This window comes from Rhodamnia argentea, chromosome 3 (genome assembly GCF_020921035.1).
Source record: "Rhodamnia argentea isolate NSW1041297 chromosome 3, ASM2092103v1, whole genome shotgun sequence".
NCBI lineage: Eukaryota > Viridiplantae > Streptophyta > Magnoliopsida > Myrtales > Myrtaceae > Rhodamnia > Rhodamnia argentea.
This window is the reverse complement of record NC_063152.1, coordinates 23,223,133-23,229,941: the sequence shown is the minus strand read 5'-3', so window position 1 is coordinate 23,229,941 and position 6,809 is coordinate 23,223,133. Positions and strand designations below refer to the sequence as shown.

Below are 6,809 nucleotides of genomic sequence, written 5' to 3'. Positions count from 1 at the left end.
CGACATTTTCGATTAAGGGTTAAAATTGAACTGTCATTGGTGAATTCAATCCCCAATTGCCGTGGAATGAATGTGACGACCTTTGCAAATTGAAACTTGGACATTCATTGACTATTGGGCCTCTTAAAGTGTACGATGGAATCACGGGCAAAATTCTAGTGTCAACATCACTCGCTACAATAACCACTACAAAAAAACAAGGATTTAGCAACGGCTTTTGCCACGAAAATTTTACCAAAATTCGTCGCTAAATTGATTTGCGACAAAAATTAGCCACGAAAACAATTTCGTCGCCAATTCGGCGTCACAAAACTTAGCAACGAAAAATTGCAAAGTTCGTCGCTAATTTGCCACGAATTATATTCGTCGCTAATTTGCCATGAATCACTTTGTGGAAAAATTCGTCGCCGATTAGTGATAGATTTTGCAACGAATAAATTCGTGGCAAATTAGCGACAAATTTCGTTCATCGGAAATGTCGTCGCTATTTAGAAATGAACTTTACGACGAACAATGTCGTGACAAATTAGCGACGAATTTTGTTTATTGCAAATGTTGTCCCTATTTAGCCACAAACTTTACGATGAATAGGGTGAATTTTGAAATAATTTAGCAACGAATTCTACGATGACACCTTTAGCGACGAATTTTGTTATAAATATTATTCAGCGACGAATTCGGCAACGAAATTTTGTTAATTATTTAGCGATGAACTTTGCAACGAATATTGTTCAGGGACGAATTTAGCGACGAGATTTTGTTTTTGCCACACGTTTTTAGCAATGAATTTTGCAACGAATATTGTTCAGCAACAATTTTTTGGCGACATTTTGCGACGAGATTGTCTCTTGAAGCTGCGTCGTTTGATGTCTCTATTAACCCGGCCAGGATTGCACACAACAAAGTTATTAAACAATATTCAAAACGGGAGCCGCTGCACCATAGCTAGGAGAATCTTTTACATACTTATCAGGATATGTAAAAATGTTAAAGTAAGAATAAGAGCAAATGGTACAAAGATATGACTGCCCTGCATGCTTATCTAAACATATACTCTACACAAAATGGATCTGCACCTGATTTGGTTGCAGTGATGACTCCAACAGGAAGAGCGAAAAATATGGCAAGCGCACAGGCTAGCAGCACGCCCCACCATGGTAGCTGAAGCTGATCCTTGAAATAATGACATGTAAATATGGTTGCCCCTACATTTACCAAATGCACCACCATCCAGGGACTTGCTTGCATCTTCTCATGAGCTTAATGTGTATATCCATTTTTTCTCACTAAAGGCAGACTTGCTCAGGAGCCATATTTCTCTGAAACAAAAACATAACACTAGATCATCTATCTGAGCATGGAAAAGGAAAAAAAAATTGAAATCAACTAGACGACAACAACCAAATACTCTGTTCAATTGCCAGTTGTTGTGTCATATCAGAATAATGTCATTTGAAGCAGAACTTAACCAACAAGGTAAGAACATACTCCTATGAGGCCAACAATGGGTCTGGGGACAAGATAACTATAATACAGATATCTGAAAACTGAAGCGATACTTGACTAGTTGATTTGGATTCTTGTTCTTCTATATTCACGTAAGGCAAGCAATCTCCAAGCCACCCGAATCACTCAGATTATGGATCAAATTTTATTTTCACAATTGAAGTGTTACCTATCTAATGAATTGACATATGTCAGGTCATTTAAGGAAAAAAACTTCATGATTGACAATATGTAAAACTACAATATACCATTACGTTTGAAGGGCTATACTGTTGCAAAACAACTGTCTCCAATTGATGCATCAAAAACTCAATATTTGTCACACCACTACGTTCCAGTTCCAAAGCTCAAAGTCTGTTTTTGTACACTGGAGTCTTTTTTACCATGGCTACTACCTGCAACATAAAAAAGATGCGATTTATTTATCAGTTTCGTTTAAGGCATAAGGATTACCTATTATACCAGAAAAAGCAAACTTGAAGGTTATCCAAATTAGTGCTCCCATATATCATGGTTCTTTTGATTTGAGAGTACGATAAAGAAAATAAACTATATAGCAAACTCTCAACTATAGTGCATATGGACACAGGGAGCAGGAAAACATCATTAATATTCACAGCAAGCATTTTTATTTAATATGACACTGAGAACAACAGGAACTTAATGTATGAGAGAACCTGGTTCTACCTTGTACACTGGTTCAAGTATTGAAATCCTGAAAGAATAAAAAGGAGGCCGACAAGGACAGCACGAGTATCTTGACGAGTGAACCGTCGGTTGATCAAATGAAAAAAATGGTAGAAAAAGAAAGTACGACAAGAGGAGCAATGTGCCATTGAAAGATGACAAGGTCTTACTGTTTTATGACCATAATATGCCTGATAGTATCTTGCTGTATTGAAGAGTTCCTGAATGGTGGAACAATAGTAAGTACTCATCGCAATAACAAATGATTGAACATATGCTTCTTAATGACAGAGGACATTAGTTGGCACCCTTCATTTTCAGTAAATGTGATAAGACATTGCAGCCTTGCAGGCCATATTCCTACTTTAAGATAATGGAAGAGAGAGAAGACTCAATTCGCATAGCAGTATGACACATAAGTTGTAAAGATACGTAGATTAGACCAATTGAAAATGTAACAAATCAAAAATGGAGTTGGGAACCAAACTCCACATTGATGACAGTAATCAAAGCATTTTGCTCCATGATGATCCTAGCGCTCTATGCTTCTACCATCACACTTCCTATGAATCAAAGCAACAATTTGCTGAGCCACATTATTTTCCAAACAAGGGTGCTGCCTACATCAATTGTCTGTCAAACTAAAGTTAGTCTTGCAGGATCATGATGTCGTTTTGTCCTTAAACTAACACAAACACTCATTAAACAATATATTCAGCTATGGAATGTGCATCAAGATGATCTATTGCTGGATAACAAGTCAAATGCTCAATCAATTTGAACAATCCACAGGATTGAAGTAAACAAACCCATTTGCACATATTGAGTTGCACAAAAAGGGTTAAGAGTACCTCCTCTGGATGCGCAATAGCATAATCATATTGCCTGCGAGTCGCTTCATCTTTCAAAATCTGCAACTTCACAATTATTTAAGCTACACAACAAAACCAGCTAAGTAAGAGTAGAAACCACGCTAGTTGGCTGATGTCTCATGGCATAAAATTCATCAAGCAGTTGAAAAATCTTGCAACTCAGGTAACGTGAGCACGATTAGTGCAAACTTTGCTGCATCAAAATCACATCACACTTCGCACACAATTCGAATGACTTGATTCAAAACAAGCTGCATAGACCATTGAAATTGAAAAATCCAGTGACCAACAATATCGTGATTGAGCTAAAAGCAAGAGTCCCACAAGGCTATAAACCCCGTAGGCATTGGCTATTTTTACGAACACCTTCCTCGACCCCGGATCCGGGTTTTTATCATGCTGGTCAGAAACGAAATACGCAAAACCATCGCACGGAAAGGGAAAAAAATAAAATAAAAAGGGAATCAAACCCAGAAACGAATGGACAGCGAACGTACTACTTCAAGGAGAGCTTGTACTAAACTCTCTTGACCTCGGAAGCATTCGTACCCTGCGAGACCCTAGAAATTACAAAAACAACGATGAATCCACAAGTCCTCCGATAGCATAATGAGGTTAATTTCACGATCAAATGGGCGAAAACTGAGCAGAGAGATGAGTTGACCTAGGAGAACGTAGCAGTCACCCTCGTCGCAGTAAATGGCCGTCGATCGAGCGACGAGGAGTGAGAGCACGAGGAGCCCAGTGATGGCGCGCCACCGGGTCGCCGTCGCCGACTTCCGGTGGCCTTCACGGTTGGATTTCCTTCCCCCGAATCGGAATCAGCGTCTCGTTGAGGTCGTCCGACGTGCAAATCGGGAGGCGACGGCGGGGCGAAGCCGGAGACGTGATTGGGAGTGACAGAGAGCACTCTGGAACATAAGATGGAGAGACCTTTGGGCGTGGTCCAGAAGAAAGTGAGGGCGTCACGATAGATGAGGCAAGAAGTAATTGGGAGAGACCTTAGCGACGAATGCGAATGTCATCGCTAATTAGCGACGTAATTAACACGAACAATTAGGACGAATATTTTTGCGACGAAATTAGCGATGAACCTTTAATTTCACAGTTCCATGGACGAAATGTAATTTTGCGATGTGCATTATTTTGTGGCTAATTAGCGACGACTTTAGCGACGAATAGTTTTGCGACGAAATTAGCGACGAACCTTTAATTTCACAATTCCGCGGATGAAATGCAATTTTGCGACTAACATTATTTTGTGGCTAATTAGCGACGAATTTAGCGACCGATATTTTTGCGATGGAATTAGCGATGTACCTTCAATTTCACAATTGGTGTTTTGTCGTTAATTAGAGACGAATTTAGCGACAAAAAATTTTGCTATAAAATTAGCGACGAACATTTAATTTCACAAATTCACACATGACTTGCAATTTTGCGACAAATATTATTTTGTGGCTAATTAGCGACAAATTTAGCGACGAATAGTTTTGTGACGAAATTAGTGACGAACCTTTACTTTCACAATTCCGCGGATGAAATGCAATTTTGCGACGAATATCATTTTGTGGCTAATTAGCGACGACTTTAGCGACGAATAGTTTTGCGACGAAATTAGCGACGAACCTTTACTTTCACAATTCCGCGGATGAAATGCAATTTTGTGACGAATATCATTTTGTGGCTAATTAGCGACGACTTTAGCGACGAATATTTTTGCAACGAAATTAGCAACGAACCTTTACTTTCACAATTCCGCGGATGAAATGCAATTTTGCGACGAACATCAATTTGTGGCTAATTAGCGACGACTTTAGCGACGAATATTTTTGTGACGAAATTAGCGACAAACCTTTACTTTCACAATTCCGCGGATGAAATGCAATTTTGCGACGAACATCAATTTGTGGCTAATTAGCGACGACTTTAGCAACGAATATTTTTGCAACTGAATTAGCGACGAACCTTTAATTTCACAATACCGTGGATGAAATTCAATTTTGTGACGAATGGTTTTTTGTCACTAATTAGCGACGAATTTAGCGACGAAGTATTTTGCTATGTCACAAATCCGCACATAAAAATCAATTTTGCAACAAACATTATTTTATCGCTAATTGGGGACGAATTTAGCGACGAATAGTTTTACGACGAAATTAGAGACGAACCTTTAATTTCACAATTCCACGGATGAAATTCAATTTTGCGACGTATGGTGTTTTGTCGCTAATTAGCGACGAATTTAGCAACAAAGTATTTTGCTATGAAATTAGCGACGAACATTTAATTTCACAAATCCATGCATGAAAACCAATTTTGCGACGAACGGCTTTTTGTTGCTAATTAGCGATGAATTTAGCGACGAACAGTTTTGCGACGAAATTAGAGAGGAAATTTTAATTTCACAATTCCGAGGATAAAATCGATTTTGAGACAAACGGCTTTTTGTTGCTAATTGGTGACGAACGTAGCGACGAATAATTTTGCGATGAAATTAGCGACGAGCTTTTAATTTCACAATTTCGCGAATGAAATTCAATTTTGTGACGAACGATTTTTTGTCGCTAATTAGCGACGAATTTTGTTGCTACGAAACATTTCGTCGCCAATTAGCGATGATGTTGTTGGTCGTTGCTAAGTTTGCGATGAATTTTTTTTGTTGTTAATTAGAGACGAACTTAGCCTTGAATTTTGCGACAAATGGGCCATGAAAGTTATTTTATTGCTATTTGCATCGCAAATTAGTGACAAATGTTTTTTCATTGCTATTTTCGTCGCAAATGAGCGACTAATTATTTTCATCGCTATTTTCGTCATAAATTAGCGACGAATTACAATTCATCGCTATGTTCGTCGCAAATTAGCGACGAATTTTGTTCGTCGCTAATTTTCCGTGGCTAAGGCTCCGTTTGTTTCACGGAAAATATTTTTCCGAAAAACATTTTCCCCAATTTCCGGTGTTTGGGGGCGGAAAATGAGCGGTCAACGGAAAATATTTTCCAGTCAACAAAAAAAACCTTCTAAAATTAAGGAAAATGATTTCCTCATTTTGAGAAGAGGAAAACATTTTCCACACTTTTCATTCATCCTCTCTTTCAACTATTTTTTTCTTTTTAATTATTTTTTTGCTTTCTTTTCGTTTTTTATTTATTTTTTCAAAATTCAAAAATTTCATTTTTTATTTTTCAGATAAAATCTATTTTTTAATTACTTTCTTTATTCTTTTTTTGTCCTTTTTTTTTTTTTAGTATTCATTCTTCTCCCTCGGCAGGTTGTCGGCCATGGCCGCAGCCAGTGGCTCCAGCCTCGAGCAAGGAAAGCTATAGCGAGGAACAAAGTCGTGACGTCCGTCCTAAACTTCTCGTGCTCCACGCAAAGCTCGGCGGCGGACTCGCCGCGCAGGATGACGTCGGCCTTCCGGTCTTGAGGCTCACCGCCCCGACGTAGTTGACGTCGACAAGTGGGTCGACGAGGCATTCAAAGGTCGATTCCGAGTCACCGCCAAGGGTGGCCTCTAGGAGGCGCCGTGAGACCTCCGCAACGTAGTCGACGGGGACCACCTTCATTTGTTTCCACAAAAATTAGAGACGCATCTCTCTCCCTCTATTGTCGCACTTTTACTAACGGCCAAGCGAAGCTCCATTCTTTCTATTTTCACAAGTTTGCCCGATGGTGAACATTCGCCGAGAAAACGATTCATAGCGATCACCCATGAGCTCCCTTACTAAGCGATGACGACAA

The 6,809-nt window shown here is 39.2% G+C and overlaps 1 pseudogene; it reads right to left on the bottom strand.

Moving 5' to 3' along the window:
* Window positions 1–1,286: 1,286 nt before the first annotated feature.
* LOC125314142 lies at window positions 1,287–6,634 on the bottom strand (annotated as a pseudogene).
* Between the last annotated feature and the right edge of the window lie 175 nt (window positions 6,635–6,809).